Below are 24,160 nucleotides of genomic sequence, written 5' to 3'. Positions count from 1 at the left end.
ATGTAGTACATCCTCCATGGAAGCCATGTTTTGCTACAACCCGACCGGGCAGAGTGAATTTCCTAGGTGCGTGATTCTGTCAGGGGTCGCACTCCGCAGGATCAGGATGTAGCAAAAATGGTCCACCTCCAGACCTCACTAACACTCTGATGATATAAATATAAACAGAGTATTTGAGCGATCAGGTGAGGGTAGGGTAGGAAGGGAACAGCAGGGAAAAAAGGTCCTGAAACGACAAGACATACATTAATATCCATACACATTGAAATGCTACACTCATATGATCTCGCTAATACATGATAAGCTCCTTGAGGAATCACCCACTAGCTTCGTGCTCAGTCATCCAACAACAAAGGCACTTCTTGGGTTTCAAATGACCTAAATGAAAAGAGTATACAAGGATCAAAATGATGCACTTCAGGATCATCATAGGATTCAAATGTAAACCTTGTCCCCATCTCTGGTACCTCTAGCAAAGGATCACTGCTTCCCCACTGTATGTGAAAAGAACTCCAAAAGAAAAGAAACAACGCAAGGATAATGTTCCCAAAACCAATGTTGCAAAGTCACTCAAGGGGAGTACCGTTGCTTCACCTATACCAACAATCCCTCTATAATCATTCATGTGGATCATCCAGGCGCGTTTTTCATTTGCATTCTGATATTTGTAGTTTTGCTTCTCCAATTATGCTTACATGTCTTCATGTAACAGAATTAAAAGGCAAACAAGCAGTGGCAAAGCCAATATGTCTCATCCATGCAAGAGCTATTGACTTTGCCAATGTGTTTTAGTCATGTTGTACACTAGCGTGGTTGCTATTCAGCATGGCTAAAAGGTTGTGGCATAGAGGAGAGTGGTGTGGAGTGGAGTAGAGTGGCGTAGAGTGTAGTAGTGTGGCGTAGAGTGACGTGACGTACAGTGGAGTGGTGGACAGTTGAGTGCTGTACAGTGTTGTGGCATAGAGTTGAGTCAAGTGTAACAAGGTGGAGCGATAGAGTGTCACATAGCATACAGTGGAGTAAAGTTTCAGTTATCAGAGTGGAGTCGAGTGGCGAAGAGGGGAGGAGTGTAGAGCAGAATGGTGTGTTGGAGAGTAGACTGTTGTAGAGTGGAATAGAGTGTTGGAGAGTGTCATGGAGGGTCGTTAAGTGTTGTGGAGTGGAGTAGAGTAGAGAGTTGTAGAGTGGAGTGGTATAGCGTGTAGCAGTGTAGAGCGGTATACACCTGTTACAACGCATTTTTTACTCCGCACTACCATTACAACGCGACTTTTACTCCGCATACCATTACAACGCATTGCGCTGGGGGGCGCTCTAGGAAAGGGAATAAGTATAATTTACTATCCAACACCTTCCCTAGGGTCCACGGGGACTGGAGTTAGAATAGTAAATTATACTTACCACTATCCAGCACCTCTAAGCGCTATGCGTTGTAACGGTATGCGGTGTAAAAGTCGCGTTGTAACGGTCTGCGGAGTAAAAGTATGCGTTGTAACGTCATACATCCGTGTAGAGCAGAGCGGCGTAGAGAGTTGTACAGTGAATGTGAAATGGAATAGAGGGGCAGGGAGGGAAGGGTCATGGAATGGAGGGGCATATAGTGGAGTAGAGTGGCATAGTATAGAGTGGAGTAAAGTGTTGTAGAGTGGAATAGAGTGTCATAGAGTGGAATAAAGTGTTATAGAGCTGAGTGGAATGGCATAGTGTAGAGTGGAGCAAAGTGTCATGGAGCAGATTTAAAGTGGAGTAAAAAGGCATATGGTGTAGAGTAGAGTGGCGTAGAGTGGCATCAAGTGTTGTAGAGTGAAGTGGCATAGAGTGTCATGGAGCGGCATAGAGTAGACTACTGTAGTCGGTTAGAGATTGGAGGATCGTGTAGTGGCATAGAGTGAAGTGGAATAGAGTGGTGTAGAGTAGAGCACAGTGTCAGAGTGGAGTGGGGTAGAGTGTAGTACCATACAGTGGAGTGGTGTGCCGCCGAGTGAAGTAGAGCAGTGTATAGAGTAAGGTTCCATAGAGTAGAGTGGCATAGAGTGGAGTACAATGGCACAGAGTGGAGTGTCAAAGAGTGGAGTGACATAGAATGAGTGGAGTAGCGTGGATTGACGAAGAGTGAAGTGTTGTAGAGTGGAGTGTTGTAGAGTGGACTGGCACAGAGTGGAGCGCATAGAGAGGAGTGGTGTAGAGGGGAGAAGTGTGTCGTGGAGTAGAGTGGACTTGCGTAGAGTCGAGTAGAGTGGCACAGAATGGAGTTGCGTAGAGTGGCGTATGCATGGTGGGGTTGCGCACTACCATTACAGTCAGAACATTTCCATTGAAATGAGCATTACATTTGCACAGACATACAGTTTTACTGATAAATACATGCGCCGCTCGTAGCCGTTGCTGGGAGTTCTGTGGACTGTTGGGCGATTCTAGTACCTGAGAGACCCTGCCCTGGTGATATTATTCTGTGGAGGCTGGGCTGCTGTTGTGAACCGAGCGGGACTGCGAGTCCCAGGTGCTAGTGCGCGAGGGAGATCCAGCGCACCTGGGACTCTTCCCGCCTCCCCTCTTCCCACTATATAAACAACTACCTACGTGCCACGAGCGTCGCGCCCGTGCTAAGCCCGGGACAAGGGCGGGACCGTCTGTGGCCGTCAGGGGCGAAGGAGGCTGGGCTGGGCCCAGTCTCTTACATTCATACCCTTCCTACTGCCGTTTCAGGTCAGTCGGTCTCCGGGGTGCCTTACATGATAAAGGACACCTTTAGTCATGTCTATTTCTCTACCTTCTTGTGTTGGGGTTTTGATCCTCGGGCCTCTTGACAAATACTTTGTGAAGGCAAATAAGGAAATTGATAAAGAACTCTTATTAGCGGAGAAACGTGCAGAGCGTCGTCGCTCTATAGAACAACTTAAAAAGAAACCAATGCCTTCCCCACAAGATATAATTATTACCCAAGATTCGGGCAGTATTGGTAGGTCGGACCTAGATGTTGACTTATTCAGTACCGACCATATCCCTAACATTTTTCATGTCCATAATATAACTCCTGCTCACTCTGCTATTAACAGCGATGACAACATAAACAGCCCTCCTATTGTCTCTAACAGTCTTATTGACCTAAATACTCCAGTTGCCCGACTATAGTTCCGCAACTCCATTCAACATTCACTAATCATCCAATTGATATTGTAGCATCCACTGAGACAATTCCAAAACATACTTTTAGCAAGAACAAAATTAAGTCCATGAATCCACAAAGGGTACTTCGCTCTCCGCCAAGGAAAAAAAGGAGAAAAGGCGGGGTAAAAAGAAAAGTCCAAAACCCTTTGAGTTCTCCACTCCCTTTAGTAAGCCCTAAAACCAAACTAATCGATCCACTTGCGAGTGAGGTTTCACCAGGAACCCACTCCTTACCACCCCTCCCCGAAGAATCACCACCTATGTCCAAAAAAGAGTCAATCGAACTATTTGACCAGCTCCTAAAATCGTATATGCTCCCACTTATGGAGAGAGTTAGGATTTTGGGGGAAAAAATGGATTGCCTTTTGGCAGCTGCCGATTTGAACACAAATTCTGACCCTGTGAACTCCAAGGACCAGCCCCGATCGATTTGCCAGCCCTGCACAAATACTTTGATCTCAAGCAGACCCCATAAAATAATGGAAAGGCAACCTCTAATAACACAAGTGCCCCCTTAACTTCAATTAAGCCGACGACAGTACACAAGCCAGTCAAAGAGAAGACACTGTTGGCTTCGAATAAACCGCCTCCTCCTACGACTAAGCCAACTATATTCTCAGGGGTAACCAAAACAAAAACTAAAACCCAAAGAGCAACCCCAAATCGCAGGACCACAGTGGACTTACCTCCAGAGTCGGCAAACTTTGTGATCCTATTAACCGGTGTCCCCCCGATTTCAAATGGAAATCTCGAACACAATGCAAATCTAAAAAATAAAGTTATCTTTTGGTTGAGAACTAACAGACCCCTCCCTGCCCATTTAAACGGAGGTATAATCTCGGTAAGAAGATGTAATTGGGTGGGCCTTCGCCCGAAAGATATTGATGGAGACATTGTGATCGTTAATTTTAAGGACCACAGAGTTGTTTCACATATAAGTGACTGGTATCCAGGAAACAATGAAGGAGGTGTCTCAACTCGAAATGTAAGTTATTTTTATCCAGAGGCTCTGCTTAGACCCCCTACCTATTCCAGATCTAGTAGAAACACTCACTCTCTGAATTTGGCCAACTGTACACCACTCTTTTCCCGCCCTGTCAATAATCTTAACATTCCTTTCCCCCTTCCTCTATGCCGTCATCCTCCTAGCCACCTCCCCACACCAAATAATCATACCAATTACACCAATTACAACGAGTACTGGAACATCCCGTTGCAAAACCTGTACGAACCTTATTCGGGGTTGGATTTCAATGATTGACTTGTTTTTCCGCTCCCCGATCGAGAGCCCATTCAAGATTGTACGGGTATTCTTGCTACCCCAGACAAAGTTCCCTCTTATGATGAAGTATTAAATGAAAAGCCATCTCATTGTGGGAATGGAAAGTTTGATCTTCCTGGCGGGGTTTGGGATGTGGGACTGGAAACAGACGAGGTTGAGGTTCAGGATGTATTGACTTTAGAGGTTGGAAATAAGGTGATTGACCTTTATGGAGGGATTTCAATTGCTGCAGAAGTTTCATTAGGGCAATTAGAAGGAGAGGGCCCCCCCGGTATTAATCTGGTAGATGGCTGTGAAAATAACTTTTTAGTAGAAGAGAGTAGCAGGGGGCACACCGCCTCTATTGCATACGAATCAGCTGTACAGGCACACTCTCTTAAGATAGCCTCCTGGAACATTGCGGGGTTGAAAGTGAAACTGGATGGGGCTGAATGGGGTGATTTCATAGAGCAATATGATATTCTAATATTCCAAGAAAGTTGGTCATCTGAGGCAGTTTTTCGTTTAGGATATCTAAACTTTTTCAAACCAGCCCTTAAGGGGACAAAGGGACGACCGTCAGGTGGGCTAGTTGTTTGGATTAGACAATCGCTTTTCTATAGGCCCCTTATGTTGTTTACCCCAAATGCTGACATTATGGGGCTAAAACTTAGTAGAGCAAACTATGAGGACCTGTATATAATTAATATTTATGCAAGGGGACTACCCGGAGGAAAGAGCCCTGCAATAATAGAGGATCTAGAGATCCTAATGAATACGATTGGCAGAGACAAGTGTGTTACAGTGGCAGGGGATTTAAACTGTACGTTCGAACCATTGTCCTGTTTGGATGATGGTTGCTACGGAGAGGTAGATGAGTTATGGAATATCCCCAGCCTTGCCATATCACCAGTTAAAAAGGTTACTGAGGCCGTACTGCAGTGGCTCGGTTTGTGTTTGGAGTGGGTTCTAAGGGCAGCAAACGGAAGGTCAAAATCCGATTTAGCAGGAAAAGCTACTTTTGATAATGGCTATAGTTCTAGTCGGATTGATTATTTTTTTATTAAAATGGAGTTTTGGACACTACTAGGGGATATGGAAATTATTGGGAGACCGGAAAGTGATCACAACCCCTTGGCAATTAAACTGAAAATTGATGGTGATTTGTTTAGAAAAAATGCAACAAATTGTATTACAGCCGAGACTGTCCTTACTAACGATTGTCGTAGGGTTCAATGGTGCAGGATCCTGGATGCCCCAGCCACCATCGCCAAAATCTCTCAAGAGGTGTCGGAGGCGGCTAAAAAAGCAAGGTCAATATTTGACGAAATGGGGTCACTGGAGCAAATCAGCACATTCCATGAGTCCCTTTTTGTTAAACTAAAAAGCTTTTTTACAAAACCTGGTGTTGTAGTGAAAAAAGGTGGAAAACCCTCAGGTGCCAATTGGTACGATAAAACCTGCCGTAATACCTATAGCGCCCTGATTGCTGCTATTAAATCTAGAGTAACTGTGGATATTCAAGAGGAAAGGCTGAAATATAAGAAGGTTTTAAAGCGTGCAAAGACCTCATGGGATGATCTTCGTTGGCAGGATCTTTATGAGGCCAGCATGTCCACAAACCAGATTAAATTTTGGCAGGTAGTGAAGTGGGGTGGGTCGAGAGACCTGCAAACCCCAGCAAACCATGTCCTTGCTGAAGACTGGGTTGAGTATTTCTCTTCCCAGTTCTGCGGCACGGCGATGGGAAGTAACAATGCAGGGGTGCACAACATGTTACTCTGTCCGGAAGCAATTAGTGGGCCCCTAGTTTTTAATGAAATCGAGAAGGCGAATGCACTAAGGTTGGTTCAAGCTGGTAAGGCACCCGGTATGGACTGTGTCCCAGCGGATCTCTTTAAACATGATTTGGATAACTGGGTGCCCTACATAACTACTCTGGCTAATGCCATCGCCAGAGGTGCTAGGGTACCCGACTCATGGAAAGGGGCCGAAATCCTTCCCGTATTCAAAAAAGGCGATAAGACCATTCCAGGGAACTATCGCCCAATAAGCCTTATAGATGCCCTGCAGAAAGTCATAGCTAGAATGCTGTTGGGTAGAATCCAGTTTTGGATGAACGATGAAAACATCCTGTCCCCGTTGCAAGCTGGCTTCAGGGCATGTACAAGCACTGTCGACCAAGTGCTAAGATTCATTCTGATTTACTGGAAGACAGTGTATTTAGGTGAGGGCACTATATACGCAGCGTTCGTGGACCTCAAATCCGCGTTCGACTTGGTCCCAAGAGAGAAGATGTGGATGGCCTTAAGGCGAATGGGAATGCCACCGGAACTCCTCGATCTAACTATTAGACTGCATGACCAAAATTTCACCAGAGTTAGATGGGGTAGCCAGGGCCAGGTGACTGAGTCCTTCCTAGTGTCACGTGGTGTAAGACAAGGGTGTGTCTTGGCACCTACCTTGTTTTTACTTTTTATAAATCAAGTAGTGCAGTTTCTAGCAGCTACCCTGACCGATGTGCCAGCCCTGGGTGGGACTAAGTTTCCCCTCCTAATTTTTGCCGATGACACTTTGATTCTGGCAAAAACACAGGTGGGACTCCAGACTGCAATAAACAAATTTGTGGAGTTTTGTAATATAAATGATCTCGAAATTAATGTTAGTAAAACAAAATGTATGGTCCTGACTGAGAATAAACCATTAAGGGGTCAAGTTACGATGAACGGTACTATATTGGAGCAAGTAGAGGTGATGACTTACTTAGGGGTAGTTATAGACTACAGGCTGCGCTGGAAGGAGTAGATAGAGGCACTTTGTTTAAAATTTGCCCGTTTATCGGGATGCTTAGTTAAAGAACAGCGATGCTCCCAAACCAAAAGGGTTTTGCCAGCACTTAAAATCTATAACGCTAAAATTAGCTCAGCCATCCTCTATGGCTCGGATTTATGGGGAAGTGTAGATCTTGCCCCTTTAGATAAAATCTGTTGGAATTGGGGGTTGCCCAAGTCTCAAAGGGGGTAGCATGGCATCAAGCGGGCAGGCCAAACTTGGAGGACATGTGAAGCACTCACGCAGTACCCTCAGTCAACACACCAGGCACACCACAAAAGAGGCAGGACACCAATTTGAGTTGGAAAAAGATACGTCATTTAGTAGGGTTTCCAACCTGCAAGTCAAAAATGCATTAACAGTGTCATCATAACACGGCGCCAACTGGCACCAGAGCCAAGTATTTCAGAGGGGGAATTATTTACATAGGAACAAAAAGGGTTTGAGTCCATAGTCCATAGCTGTAAGGAAAAAGGATGGTTAATAAAACATTAGACCTGGGGCCAACTCAGGCTCTCATCCTTAGGGGGTTGGCTGAAAAATGTAAGTTACAACATTATGCATAAATACACCTCATGCATTATAACGCCAATCCCCACCCCTGTAAGGGAAAAACAGAGCATCACAGCACATTTAATATTAGACAGGAGCACCTATCATGAATCAACATGGCTGGCTCATCAATCTGGTACATAAACAAGGGCCTGGAATAACATCAGGCCAACCCATTGAACAACCTAGGCGGAACATACATCGCCCAGCATAGATATCAGGTAGGGGCCCTACTTCTGGACCAGGAGCACCTGTACGAAAACAGCAAGGCTTCCTCTACCATAAACCCTGGAGAATCAACATCAGGGTGTACACAACAGCCCACCCTTATTACTTCTAGACTCCCTTAGACATTTCCTTGCCCAGACTTCCTCTCTAACTGGGGACCCCAGGACAACCCATAAGGTAGGTACCTAAATTTGCAATGAGGGGGAATAAGACTCTCTCTACCCCAGAATATGCAATAAGGGCAGTTTGTGTCAGGAAAGTTAGGGCAGTTCAACAAATCTGGAGCCCAAGTCACAGGTGCCTTCCGCAAAACGGGGCGCCTGTCAAGGCGACACGGTCCCAGGGGCGGGCACCGGCAATGTACCCCGTTGCCCCCCCTTCCACCAACTTAAGACAAGCCCCACTCACCGGGCTCAGTAGGTCCTGCGGGGCGTCCTTTGGGGTCTCCTCTGCAGGGGGGAACCAGGCACCGACAATGTGCCTCGAGTCGCAGGATTCCCCGGTGATCTGCGCCGGTCACTTGGGCCCACAAGGCCTCACTCAGGCCTTAGCGCCGCAATCGGGGCTCCCTCTTCACTATGGGGGCCCCGTTACACAACTCCTGCTGCCTTCTGGCCTCCTCTAGGCTCCGCCCCTTTCTTAGGGTCCCGGGGCTCTCCACCGTAGGGACCAGGCCTCCTTTCCAGGGGGGGGGCAGGCACCGACAATGTGCCTCGAGGCCCCTCCCTCCCTGTGGCATCACTCGGGCCCCCCCTCTCCTCTCGGGGGCTCGAGGGGGGGTTCACTGCATCTCGGGGCAGCCACACTCGCCTCACCCGGGGTTTCAGCACTGCCTCAAGAAGGCCTCCGGGGAGACACGCGGTGTCTAGGCACTTGTGGGGGAGAAGCCTGCCTGGCTTTCCCCCCTCCTTACACGGCTTCCGCCGTTCACTCGGGGCTCCCTCGTCCTCCTGGGAGCCCCACCGGCACTCTGCTCCGGCCGCCTCAGGTCGAGAGGCGGGGCTGGCACCGACAGTGTGCCCCGGCCCCGCCTACTTCACCGGCCCCTCGCGTGGGGGCACAGACCGGCGGGGTAGGCTCCCGCTCCGGTCACTCAATCCTCGGGGCTCCCCCCTCGTCCACGGGGGCCCCGCTCCAGCGCTTCACCTGGGTCCCCCTCCTACCTCACGGGGACCCGGGGCTGGGATTCCGCTTCTCCTGGCCTTCCCGGCCGTCCGCCAATCCCTGCGCGGCCTTCAGAGGTCACGGCCGCGCAGGCCAATCCGTGCGCGGCGGGGGCGGGCCGATGATGCAGCCTGGCCCCCCCGTCACGTGATGCGGGAGTCGGCGGCCTCAGGGCCGAGCGCGGCCCTTCCTTCACTTCGGCGGCCCTCTCCTGGTACCGGGGGCCGCCGCGACGATGCCAAACACGGCGGGGGTCTCCCTGGCGACACCGGGCTGCGGCGGTGACGACGGCACCAGTAAGGGGTAGGCTCCCTTCTTAATTAATTAATTATATGGCGGAAAGCGCCAAAACGAGGGTTGGCTCCTCCAACGCTATTTCTCCTCACAGCGCCAGGCCACGGCAGTGACTTTTGGCGGCAATAAAGGGGTAGGCTCCCTTAGCGCTATGTAGCGGCGAGAGCGCGCCTCCTCAACCGGCGCTATTCACAGGATTCCACCGTCTCCTCACGCAGAGCGCTCCACAACGAGGGGTAAGCTCCCTTAGCGCTATTCAGTCAACAACTTCCTCAGGCCACACAACAGGCACAGCGCTATCACTGGAAGGGGGGCGCTTTTCTCGGAGGACAGCTCACCCTCAGCCCACACAGTCCTCAGGGCCAACAGCACTTCGGGGGCCACACCAATCCCTTGGGGGCACAATCCTCCCCAGGCAGCAACAGTCTTTAGACACCCAGCGCTTAGGGGGCGATACTACAGTTTACGCCAGTGAGCTGTCCACAGCCCTTCACCATAGGCACCTCACAGCCCAGCGCTTCCAAAGGGCCTCACACCACCTCAGCCAGCAACAGTTCCTTTGGGGGCACAATCTTCCCCAGGGTGCTTCAGAGGGGCAGACAGTCCCACAGCAATTCCTCAGGGGCACACTCCTCACCTCCTGGGCGCTTCTTCACACAGCGCTGGCGTGGTACCCGGTCAAATAGCGTCAGTGACCTGGGTAGGGGCCCTCCCTTGTCAGGGGCCCATGGGGACAGCAGAGGGGGGGTTTATAGGGGTGCAGGGCCCAGCTCACAGGCCCATGTGGCGGTAGCACCTCACAGCAGGTCCCCTCTCTTCTTTGTCCCAGCGCTGACTGACTCTCTGGTGACACTTCACCCTATTTATACCCTTCTCCCAGGCAGTGCCAGGACCTTCTAGAATGTTGGCACATCTAGCCTAAACTGGTTCTAGGGGAGGGGGTGAGCACCCTGGGTGCCAGGCTTTCCCTCCAAAACTAGGGGTAGCTGGGTAATATTATCTAGACCGCTGACCTATGTCAGTCCAGTGGCAAAACCCATGGCCATGGCATCCATTTTAAAAGCAATACATTTCAGTCAGGTGCAGTTTTAAAATGGGGGTGCAGTTTTAAAATGGGGGATTTTTACAAGTGCTCACATTACTTCAGGTAATTACATTTTTCACAAGATGTCTCACACCACTCATGGCCTATACAGGGTTAATCCCATGGGGGAGACATTCAAATTAGGGGGTCAAAAGCGAAAAATTTTGGGGGGAAAAGGCCAAGTCCAACAAAATCCAAAACAAGTTCCTCCGTAGCCTGATAGGGCTCCCACAATCAACACTGATACTTCCCCTTATGTTAGACATGGGCTGCCATTCGATTAAAAATCAGGCTCGTTATAGGATGGTAGACCTGTGGAGACGTATTTGGTTCACACCAGAACTCTCCATGTTTGCCAATGAGATCCTGGAAGTAAGATCGATAATGGGGTCAGGTAACCTACTTTAGTTTAAGACTGTGAAGGCCACACTTTATAAAATGGGTCTTCACTTACAGTGGTCAGATCTGGGAAATCAGGTATTCCAGTCGACAAACGAATTTAAACTACTCTTTTGGACAACTGTAAAGGAGGACTTCGTTTAGCTCTCGCAGACATCCAGTTTGACTGGTCTTTTTCTGCTCCACAAACTGGTCCCTCATACCGAGACTTACTGGGACAATATTACCAAAAGTGCAGATAGGAAACTTTACCACCAATTTAGAGTTGGCACATTACCAGTAAGGGTATTTACAAACAAATGGTGTAATCAATCAACCATGTTCTGTCCCTGGTGTAGTGAGCTAAAAGAAACCGTTGGCCACCTCCTCTTCGCTTGTCCAGCCTACTCCGCACCCCGTCGCAAATGGCTTCAACCCATATGCAGAAGGATCAATCTACGCGTGTGTGAGGAAGCTTTGGTAGTGTTAAGATCTAAAAGTGCAGGGTGGGTATCCATAGGTATGGCGAAATTCCTTGGATGGGCTTGGATCATCAGAGCCAGGCACTTACTTGGTGAAAAATGATAATCGAGTCAAATGTTGGAACCAATTGCATTAAGCCACCATGATTTATGACTGATATGTAAATTTTTCCTTTTTTATGATCCATGAAACGTCTTTCGATACCATTTAATTATATTTTTACTATGTAATGAACGAATTGTATTTTTAACATCTATTATGCCGTACTCTGTATATATTTTCTGTTGTCTTTTACGAACAAATTTTCGAAATAAAGACGTTGAACTCTGACTCTGATAAATACATGCAGCGCACAAACGATTATGTGGGGAAATGGCATCACCAAGTGTATTGATTTGTTTTGAACGTACTAAAATATTTATTTCCATCACACTTCGGAATTACAAACAAATGTGCTTTATTTGTGCTTTCCTGATTCTGATGCATTCTAAAATATTTTCACAGTTCATTCGCAGACATTTAAAGAAAATTGTGTGTTACAAAAACAATAACATTGTACAGTCTTCCTCCAGCACACCCTAAGTACCCAGCATGATTGTCACATACATTCTCTCACTTTGAAGTCAGAGAAAGAAAAGTATACACCAAGCTCCCACGGAAAACAGAGTCTGACATTTGACATCTGTCATTGAATGCACAGCAAATGTGACAAGATAAGAACAGAATTTAAAGGCCTGTTTCCAGAAAGGGAGCACTCCTGGAAGAATACGAGGAGCGATGGTAAACAGCTGATACTCCATGGAAGGGATATAGACTTGATGGACAGCCTAAAACAAATAAAGCAAGCAAATGTGAGCTACAAACCACAAAGCCATTGGTAAGTAATGGGCAGAATGCTTCCTCAGGAAGTTTAGACTTCGACCTAAAAAGGCAGGGTGAGATGCTCTTGGGACAATTTCAAATCATGGTAGAAATTAAATCTCATACAACCTGGTTTTCCTTGGCTCTTAAATCATTGCTCCACTGACCTAAACCAACCATCATTCTGGCAATGCAAAAACTTAAAAACCATGTATACGCTGTGACCTCATAGGCGAAGAATTTAAAAACAAAAGGCTCTTATCCTGAGGGGGGGCTAAAACTTAAATTCAGGAGTAAACAGGTGTTTGCTCTCAATTTGAGTTTACAAGTTGCGCAAACTGCTCACTCCTGAAATGTTTTCCTCATGCAGATTGCAGCTGAAAACTTAGATACCACAGGTTATCCTTCATTCCAATCTCATTAACTAGTAAAAAGGTGGTAATTTCACACTTTGAAAATAGTACAGTGTGGCATTGGTATTTATCTAGAGGCAAAGTTATCGACTGATAAATCAACTCCATTTAAAATGGCCCCTATGGGAGGGGGATGGAAAGGCAAAATGGGCTAATTATAGCTTAACATTCTAAGGGCCTCATTTATGAAAAGTGACGCATCGCTGCGTGAAAACAGCGATGCGTCACTTTTCACTGCGCTCTCCCTGCGACATGATTGATGCGTCATATTTATAATATGACGCATCATGTCGCAAGGAGTTACAGATACGTCAGTATTTCTGACGTATCTGTAGGCGCAAAAGTGACGCATTGCTGGAGTGTGTCACAAAAGTGACGCAACTCCAGCAATGCTTCCTTTCACATGGGGAAAGCCCCATGTGAAAGGGCTTGCGTCAGTCTTACGCCTGCTGTGAGGCAAGCGCAAGATTTTGACGCAACAGCGTCCTAAAAGTGACGCAGTGAAATCTCATAGATTTCACTGCGTCACTATTACGAGGCTTTTTGCGGGTGAACGCCCCGTCTGTATACATTATACCTGACACAGGTATAATGTAGCGCAGGGGTTTACAAAGTGACGCATCTGCTTAGATGCGTCACTTTGTAAATAGTGCGCATCAGGAGGCATGTTTTAAGCCGCCGATGCGTCACAAAAAGTGACGCATCGGAAGCGCAAAACTGACGCAAGGCCTCATAAATGAGGCCCTAACTGTTTACGTCACTGTATTTTAAATCAAACAAATTTAACTTCATCATAAATAAGGCTCCCAGTTTTCCTTTTTACTGATTTTTATAGATAAATACAGACAGAAAACAATTTTCTTCCTGTCTGTATTTATTTTTAAAAGCCAGAAAAACCGGAAAAGTGTGCTTTTTTTGAGTGACTTTCGACACTATCCTTCATGAATTTCAAGCCAACATCTGAGCAGAGAGACAGCATGGGAAGTTAAAAAAAAAGATGGGATTTATTTGAATGTAGGCATATGTGAACATATATTTGGTTATATTGCTAATATTTACATGTGGGTGGAGTTCTCTACTATATTGGCTGCTTAATTTGCTAAAACGCAACAGGCACCAAAGTATGAGTGCATATTTATCTGTTAAATAAATGTGGAAACACACTATGTTCAGACTTCATTTAATATTAAAACACAAAATAAATACGGAAAATTACCAATAAGATGGCCAAAAAATAAATGTGGATAAAAACAGACGGAAATGTTAACAAATTAATACCATAAAATCGTGAGTCCAAATCATAAAGTATAATATTCAAATCGTATGATGAAGTTCCTTTCATAATTCGATAACCTTGCACCTTACACGAGGAAAGCTTCCTATAGTTCACTCTGTGTTACGTCAGACTGAGTTTTCAATACCTTTGTGGTCGCTGAACCATTATGTCCCCTATGAGCCTCCGTTTGTAATAGGGCGCGTCGAGCTTACGTGCTCCCTAGAGTGTTATTTAATAACCTAGTGCCCTATACTCAAGCAAGATTTACCGGTCTGCTTCCACCGTACAATAATATATTTGGAACAATTGCAACCCTTTTGCTTGAAAGGAATCCCGCGAGGAAGTAATCCGCCCGCGTGGGGAGCTGAGGAGGCCAGGACAGGCTCACTTTTCAATAACGCGCCTCGTGTTCCCTTTAGGTCGCGGTCCTCCCACGGCCCTTTCTTCCCTCCCGGAACACTCTCCCTTGTTCTAGTGTCTGGTTTCCTTTCTTAAGGTCTTTCCTTGACGACGGGCTCTGCGTTCTCCTGAACTTCAAGAAACAACAGCTATTTCAGTAACCGTGCGTGTGGGAACGAGACCTGAGACTGCACAGGTGGCAGGTGCCAAGGCTTGGTCGCTGACCAGCAGGTCCAGGGAGTCTTTGTTCCTGCATTGGAACACCACGCACTTCTCTCATACTTCCGCATTGCCTATTGCATCGAGGATGCACCACCATGTCTTTCAAGATGACTTTAGGAATTGTTCAATGCATTTATACCTGTAGCATTAAAAAGACTTCCGATTACTTCAAAGGCGCTTATAAATCCCATATTCACCCCAGACAGGGTCGATTGGCGCTACTGATAGATAACAGTGGTACTCCTGACCTCTCTTCCCTCCAACGAGTGCTCTTTCTCAATCCTCTGTTCCTGATATTTCTCAGGCAAATCCTTCATCATCTTTGTTGTTTTCCCTGGTCCCATCTCTCAAATGTCACCATCATTCCAAAGACGTGCTCTCCAGAAAAGGGCCTCCTGCCATAAGTCTGAGGCTGACTAAACGACTCTCATCAGGGCCGGTCCTAGGATATGTGGGGCCCTGGGCAGAATTAAATTCTAATAATTAAAATTAAACCAAACTGCACACCCTCGACTGGGTTTTGTCAATGGTTGTTAGCTGTTTAAGCTAAATGAGCAACAACAATACATTATTTTCCTTTCACCTTGTTGCGTTGACCAATAAGTAGCTCTTTCACACACATTTGCATAGAATCACAACTGGAATGCAGGACCATTGCTCTTTGTGCTCTGCAGAGAGGCCATATTTTGAATGATCATGTAATCTGAACACCTTTTTGAACCACAGACAGGCCTAATGTGAAAGTTGTAGTGCCTTCATCCTCAACCCCGAAGTGCTCATCTGTAGCCTGTTATAAACACCTGGAGGCGACAGTACAAAGGGTGCATCATCCAAGAGTAATATGCTGTGAAATGAAATACAGAAACACACATGCTGAAAAAAGCTAGCACTCCTGAGGAAAGCAAGATTAATTAAAGCATGTGAAATATAAACAGGAACAAAATCACTGCATTGTTTTAACCTAACATCAGGACCACTGGAATTATGTGGCAGGGTGAGTAAATTATGCGGCATGAAAATGCAAATTATGCGGCATAATCCGGCACATTTTGAAATAGTATTACTTAATTTTTTTGCCATTTTTAAACTTGGTAACACTGTTTGGGAACCGGTTGCAACCCATTAGTACCAATTTAACACCCAAATTTAGCCGTGAGAAATAGGAGATTGACTATTCCAGCTTTTCAAAGGACCTTCCCACATGCGCAAGACGTGTTGCTGCGTTTTTAGTAACTTTTGAACTGTTTGAGATAGAAAGCAATTTTGTTGTTAAAATCTGTAGATTATGCAGCAGATGATGGATTATGTGGCAAATGCGTCAAATGCATAATTGTGCGGAAATCGCTGCACAATCGCATTATTCCAGTGGCCCTGCCTAACATGTAGCATCAGACTGGGAAAGAAAATAGGCCCCAGTACCAAAATAAAAGGGGCCCCCATTAGTGAGTTAGTTAGCTAGAAAAGTGTCTCATGTTTGCAAACTAGGGCAGTTTTAAACTTGTACAGCCCTGCTGTATACGTTTTTTTGTAAGGTATGGAAGACTGCACTGATTTTAGTTTTCTGCAGGCAATAAAAGCTTTAATATCATGAAAACCAACAGTAAAAACTGGCTCACCTGACCATAAAGCAGGTCAACAACTAGCCAAAAAAAGGCCAACATACTGACCTGACAGCAGGGCTTTAAGTGGGATGAAAAAACTAGGGGGGTCTTTCAAAGGGGCATGGCTAATGTAGTTAAGGGAGTGGCTTAAAAACATGTAAGCTATATAAATCTGTACTTAGCATAGTGCGCCGCCCAACTGGTATTTTGCTGCTTCTGTCATTGACTCCAGATAAATATTATGGCAAGTAAAATTACACCTATAACATGCCACTACTATTGGCTATGTCAGTGATTATCAGTTGCATACGATAAATAAGCAATATCTATGGCTTCCTTGTATATAATATCGAAAATGCTCCAGTTCTGACATGATGAGACTGAGAAAGAACTATAACGACTGTTGTTGAAGTTGCATTAAAGGCAGCAGAGAGTTGTGCTGCTGCAGAGTTAAGATTTGTGTTTTCACTCTGAGGGTGACTGCAAAAATGGAGAGCGGGCCTGTCTAATCATCTGCTTTTCTGAACTTTCATTTGTTTTGCAGACATTAGATTAATGTATTTGCAAGACAAGTTAAGGCCCCTTTTCAATGTCCATATTAATTTAATACCAGGTCTAAGACTCGAGTAACCCAGCAGACTTTAAACTCTACTCCATCCACTTTTGCATGCTGATACTGCTCCTCTGCATGCACCTCTTGTCACGTTGCCATACTCACACCTATCTGCCCCCCCCTGTTATTCACTCCCTGCTCCCTTTCCACTTGTCCTAGGTGAGGAGTTTCCATTGTGATGCGCCGCCATTCTTTTGCTCTGCGCCCAGCAGGATATTCTGCCTTTCATTCATACAGGGGCAGGGCGCACTTCCCAGGCAAGGGCACTTTAATTAACTTTCCAATCACTGTCTTTGACATGCAGATGCAGCCATTAGGCCCACAGAGACAGGACTGCAGGGGAGAGTGATAAAAAAAGAAGAAATGTAATCTCTTAGGGGGCCCCCTGGGCCTCAGAACTCTGGAGTCCTTAAAGGCGCGAGGCCCCAAGGCTGCCAGCAGGCACGGGGGCCCTGGGCAGCTGCCCATGCTGCCTATGCCTAGCGCCGGCCCTGACTCTCATCATTACAAAATTCCAAAGTTGGATATGTCAAGACCTGTTTAAATCTGCTATTGAAAAGCATCCAGCACAGTGGAATTCTAAAATCGACAACAGTGATAAATGTAACAATAATGGCCACTTATACCTCTTAAAACAGAGACTACCCTTCTAAAGAGAGATGCTAGGGAGGCGAGCCCTTAATTATAGTGCCACAAGTTCACAAAAGAAAAAAACAAGCAACAGGATCTGGAACAATATCCCAGTATCCACCAGGACTGCGTCAGCTGTGCTCCAATTTAGGAAAGAGGTGAAGACACATCTCTCTTAGGGTCTTATAATGAGTTTGGTGGTCCTCCTGTTGGTCAGACACCACCGTGCCAACAGGAGAACCACCAAGCTTGTTTTGCGCCCACCCGCTGGATTACAAGTGTAATCCAGGGTGGGTGGGCAGTGCTGAATCGGTCTCATGGCAGCAGATGTAAGACTCATAGAAGAGCCTTAACAGCAGACCGCCGCTCCGACGCCTGCAGCACGTTCCTGCACAGTTTGGCTTGCATGCCACACCATGCAAGAATGGGGGTGCAATTCCAGGGGGGGCACAACATGTGCACCCCCAAGCCCTAGAAGAGGCAGGGGACCTGTTAGGGCCCCACTTAGGTGCCTCTCTGCCACCCTTTTCATGGCAGGCTCACCACCATGAAATTGGTAGTGGAAACCCAACTCATAATATGCTCAGCTGTGCCGGCATCGGCACCGCCAGCATATTGTCTCCGGTTGCAGACCGCCAGCACAGCGGAATCCTTGATCCTGGCGTAGCTAGCTATTACGTGACCCTCCGACCGCCACACTCAGAATACTGCTGGAGGAACCGCAGTGGCGATGGTGGTCAGACCGCCACTGTGAGTACGGCAGTCCTGCAGACCGCGGTACTCAAAATAAGGCCCTTAGACAATATCCTGATAAAGAAACTGTGTATTTCCACTGTCAGATCACACATATCCCTCCAATAATTTGTTGACTGCATTTTGTCATTGACATTTTAAAGCACTCTTCTGCCTTCCAGCTTGGGTCGCGCTGCACCAATACCAGATACGGAGATAAATATGCTGAAGTAAATTGAGACCTTCATTGAGAAAGAGAAACTGCAAACTGACAGAAAATGCTGATTGTGCTTTCGCAGTTTATGTTGGGTGAAAACATTATTTTTTTCTACGATAGTTAATGATTGATGAGTCACCAAAAGTCATGTGAACAATACAGGTACCTCACACATCCTCCTGTGAACACTCCAGGGCCAGAAGCTGGCAAAGTTCTTGAAGTAAAGATAGACAAACATTTGCAATGCAATAGGTCTTGCATTTGCGAGAGTTTAAACTACTGGCATTGTAAATGACAATGCCTTTGATTTACCAGTTTTGATAATTAACATTTAAATAAAAGGCATTGTCGTTTACAATGCCAATTGCTGAAACTCTTGTAAATTTCACTTTGAAGAAGCGGCCGCCATTGTCCCCGGTTGCTTGGAAAGGGAAAGCACGCATGGCACCCTGAATGTTGCAGGAAAGCATGTTCTGTTTGCAGCATGAGAAACTTATTAAAGAAAATAGTGCTTACAGACTAAATAAGACGTACCGTGTAACAACAGAAGTAAAAGGACCAGTCCTTATGGGAGGTTACGAACTAAGAAATGGGGGGTCCTAAGGAATTATTAACAAATCAGAAGCCAGCCTTTACAAAGGACAATATTACAAGCCAATGAAAAATATGGGCGGAGAGTGGGCAGAGCTTCAAGTGCATTTACGAATACAGCATGAATCGCAGTGCATGCGCTGCTCAGGCTCAACCATAAAACAAGCATTTGCAGTGCAATAGGTCTCGCAGTTGCAAAAGTTTGAGCTATTGGCATTGTAAATGACAAACCTTTTTGTTAGTTCTGAAAACATAAATAAATGGCATTGTTATTTACAATGCCAATACCTTAACACCCCTACACTGCATACCATAAGCAATATCTTCCTGGCAGACATTTCTTCTTGATCACCGCTAAATATTGAAGTGGCCTAGCATACGTTACTGCAGTGCACACCGTTATAGCAAGCAGGAAGGGTGTTCAGAAGACACCTTCTGCAGAGAATGTGAGAAGAAAGATCAACGGCGCACAGACAGCGCGTGTCCATGAAAGAACCTGGAAGTGAAGAAGGGAGGGCAGAGGTTTAGCTCAGAAAATGTGAAGGTTTTCGCAAGCATGCCAATGAATATGCAAATGAACTGAGGAATAGGCAAATAACGCCCACTGGGAGCGAGATAGTTCGAATTGGCCTCATACATAATCATTTGTGGATCTTGGTAATGCGATGAGATTCTGCTTTTTATGGCACGAATGTCTTAAAAGTTTGTAATGCATCATTAGCTTGTCCCGTCAGACTGCTCATTCATATGCCAAATTAAAAGCCTGCTATTGAGTTCCCATAAGTAAAGGACAGCAGTGCCTGGAGAAGATATTTGCATAACATCCTTCAGTACTTGCTTTCAGTAAAGTGATCTGCGAATTTTGTATTCTGTTCATTAAAACCCCTCCTCAACTAAGAACTAGGTTTAGAGAAAAGCTGCCATGCTACTAATGAAGCAGATGATAACACATTCCAGGACATATCCATCTATCCAACTGAATGAACACCACAGGCAATCACAACTGCTGCACAACACGAAAAAAGTACTATGGGTAATGCTAGAAAGCAAGCGATGAGTGGAAAACGCGAAGGGGACTGGCGGGGGAGGGGACATTATCTACCGTCATATTGGGAGGGTGCATGGTTTATGACATGCCTGGAGATGCTATAAGCCATGTTGGACACGCTGGGCATGCACATGACATAAACAAGACATGTCGCTGGCGGCACACCCTCTGCCTCGGGGTCCAGCCCGCCCGCCGCCTTCTTCAGATTGAAAGATAATATGCGTGGATACGTAGTGTCGGCGAGAGCTGCGGAAAACAGATTGTTGTCAGTAGGCTCGTCCTTGCATCTCATTCCTGGGCAGTCGTCGGCGTCACGTGGGGGCATTGTCAAGGTGCAGCTCTGCCCACCTCCACAACCCCCGCTCTCACCCCCACGCACAGTGTCCATGCCAAGCTGAAAGGGCATCTTCTTGAGAGCACTAATTGCATTTTATTCCTGCCGCCGCCGTTAATGACCCTGCTTCTATGTTTGCACAGCACGTCGTCCAGCTGCACTGACATTTCACTTTGAACAATAACAAATGTATTCATTTTTATGAGAAGCACGGAAAAAGTTTCAGTCAATAACCGTAGATTGGCAGCTGGTGATAACCCCTAAGCCCTCATCCTAACCCCCCTACCGACACGCAGCACTCAGTAAACAGATGTTCCTTTCTAATGAAGCCAGTGCTCACGTTGAGTAAAGTGCACATCTGCAGCGGCTCGGCTCTGTGTAAACATTCTTGAACACGTTTGGTTGCTAACTCCTAAAACAACATATGATACACTGTCCACACGGCCAGCCCCGTAATAGACACCGATGGGACTGGGCGGGGCAAAGGCGGGACATGCGCCCACCTTTGCCCAATTGCTGCCTTATGTTTTTTGTAAAAACACGCTAAAGCCAATGGCAGCCGGCGAAAGCAAAACCACATGCACAAGCGTGTGGTCAACTTTCAGAACCCCGTACAAGAGGTCTCGCACTGCGCGAACAGTGCTGCACACTGCAACGCTAGGCGCAAGACCTAAAATGAATACTAACAGACTCCAGGAAAGGAAAAGGAAACAAAAGACCCTTGGCCGAAGATTATTGCTTTGTGGCAAGAATTTAAAAGGTGAAGACAAAATATTTTGGGGCAGATTTACTACTTCTGGCGCATCTCTGCTAATCAGCAGGGATGCGCTAGAAGAGTTGCGATGCATCTGCCCACCCGTGCGCCACCACTGATGTGACGCATTTACAATGCGGCACACCATGGCGCACGGATGGGCAAATGCGTGTTGCATCCCCCGTCGAAAAGGCGGCCCATTACTGGAGTTGCGTCGCAAGCGAGACGCAGCTCCAGCAAGGCTCGGGGGTGCCCTATCCCTAACATGCTGCATCAATCCTTCCGCCTGCTTCAAGCAGGTGCAGGGTTTGGACGCAGCATGGTCTTCAAAGTGACTGAGTGAAATCTTGTAGATTTCACTCAGCCACTTTTAGGAGGCGTGCCTGGGCCGGAACGCCCCCCCCCGCGCCGGAACGCCTACTTGTGGCGCATGGCTTTACAACGTGACGCATCTCCCAGATGCGTCATGTTGTAAATACCCCACAGCATAGAGTGGCTTTGCGCTGCCGCTGCGTTACAAAAGTGATGCTACGGCGGCGTAAATGAGGCCGAAGGGGCTTGTAAATCTGCCCCATGGTGACCCAATTTGCAAAAACTGTTCGCAATTACAAAAGTCAAAGTCTGTGGATGAAAGAAGTGACGGCCAGTACTGTCACAGCCACACCCATGAAAAGCATTATTAACTTCAAAATGCGATGGCGTGACATGAAATGACATTGGGTGGAAAAGCTCCACGGACACCAGAGGGGATGGTCAGTCACTGGAGAAAACAGAATGCAATACCCCCCATTAGCTAGGTGGAAAATATTTATGAACTGGTAGATATGGGAAGCCCTGAATACATTGATAGCAAGCAGAGGAGCTGCAAGGGAATATGACACAATTCATGTGAGTCAATATTATGTCACATGACATGCATGTCAAGAAACCCTCTTCTAAAAGTCTCTTTTGGGTGGGGAGTTACTGTATTGCATGAGATATTTTGCATGGAAACAACATTTCACCCACTGCATCGAACTACCACTATATTGTAAGATATGTATATAATTTCATTTCTTAAATGTTGGTAGGTGGGTGTAGGTGGATGTTAGACCTGGCATCATTGGCATGAGTCTCTCCTCCATTTTTTCTGTTTGCCTCCTCTGTTTACGATGTTTTTGCTGGTATATTGCTTTGGGCACTGTGCCACTGCTGATCAGTGCCACAGTGCAAGTGCTCCCTATGTGAAATTGCTGTATTGATTGAATTCCATGTTTGGCTTATTTGGTTTACTATCAGTCCCTAGTAGCGTGCACCAGGAGTGCCAGGGCTTGTAAATACAAATGCTGCTCGTGGGCTTGCAGCACGTGTTGTGCCACCCACAAGAGCGGCCTAGTAAAAGTATGTCTGAAGGTCTACCATTGCTAGACCACGTGCAGTCTGACTGTCACGAGGACTGCGCAAGTACACCTACTTGCCAGTCCCTAAACCTTCCCTTAACTTCATGTTAGTCACCCCTATGGTAGGCCCAAGGGCAGGGTGCATTGTAAGCATAAGGAGGACAAGCCTGACAAGGTTGGCATGTCCTGATAGTGAATTACAGCCATATTAGTTTTTCACTATTGTAAGGTAACCTGCTCTCCATCAGTTAGAATGGGCTGCCAGGATTATTAATGCTATAATCCTAGCGGGCTCGGGGAGCATGGTGCAATGTCGAGTTTGGTATCCCTGAACTCAGGGTTTAATAACGCATCGGTTTGGGTGGATGGTTTTTAGACTCTGTGTTTGAAAATAGCACTTTTAGAAAGTAGCAATTTTCTTGTCTAACTGTCTACCGGTCTCTGCTGGTTCTGGTGTGCGTGTGACAGGAGCTGGGTGGCTCCAGAGGTCTGAATGAGTCAGTGTGGGGTGAGTGGGGCCTTTGCATTGAGAGTAGGGGGAGAGTAGCTCCTGATAGCCTGCCCTGCCTGATACAATGCTGGCTCCGCCCCCCTGCCAGGCGACTGATGACTCTGTGCCTGCCAGGGACTTTCCTGGCCCACCTCCTGCCGGGCAACTGATGGCCCTGCCCCTGCCAGTGACAATGCTGGCTCCGCTCCTGCTGGGCGGCTGAAGACTCTGCCCTGCACAGTGAATTGGCCAGGTGCCTAGGCCTGGCAACACCCACAACAAACCCAGGATGGGGGGAAATTCCCCTGCATGGACAAAGGGATCAAAGCCAAAAAGGGGTATAAGAGAAGGACCCCTGAACCAAGAATTTAGATCACTTCTGACAAGGAAACCTGAACCACGGACAAGAAGCCTGCTGATCCAAGGACTGCCTACCCCTTCTGCCAGAGTGCTGTTTGTTGGGGGAATCCTGCAGTTGCTTCTTTATTTTTGCCAAGGAACCAGGAGAGAGGAACTGAGTGTGTACTCTCAAACTTGCTAAGAAAATGTCCAAGGGCTGGAAGAAGTGCCAGCCTCCTGTTGAAGTCACAGGGTCAAAGGACTTCATTTATTTGCTAAAAGTGCTTGTTGCTGGAACCTGAAATCCAGCACCTCTGAAGAATCCAGCAATCTCGACGCCGACGGACGTCGCCGAATCCAGCTCGACATCGTGAGTAACGGCTCCAGTGTCCCGCACCTTCGACGCCGGCCGCCGGGCCCGATCGACGCCAGTAGCGACGCCAGTGAGTAGCGAGTTCGGCTCCAGCTCCAAGTGACCCTGTGTCGACGCCGCCGCTGATCGCATCGACGCCGAGCCCTCTCGACGCCGTGAGCGCTGCTCACTCTTGCAACATCGACGACGCCGTATCCTGCTTTATCCCGTGAGCGCTGCTCCCGCCTGACTTCGGTCGACGCCGCTGCAGATCGCCCCGACTCCGAGGCCCGATCGACGCCGAAGACGCGATGCCGGACATCTCGACGCCGCTGATCATCGAGTGCTTCACTTTTCCAAGGTACTGTCTTGTGGGGGTCTGTGCGACTCCGGGCTCGACGTAGCGCTCCTCGCGGTCGACGCCGACCCTTTGGATTAACTTTGCCTCGACGTCGTGTGACTCCC

The sequence above is a fragment of the Lissotriton helveticus genome, chromosome 9 (assembly GCF_964261635.1).
Source record: "Lissotriton helveticus chromosome 9, aLisHel1.1, whole genome shotgun sequence".
NCBI lineage: Eukaryota > Metazoa > Chordata > Amphibia > Caudata > Salamandridae > Lissotriton > Lissotriton helveticus.
The sequence above is the reverse complement of the archived record's forward strand: the minus strand, read 5'-3'. Positions refer to the sequence as shown.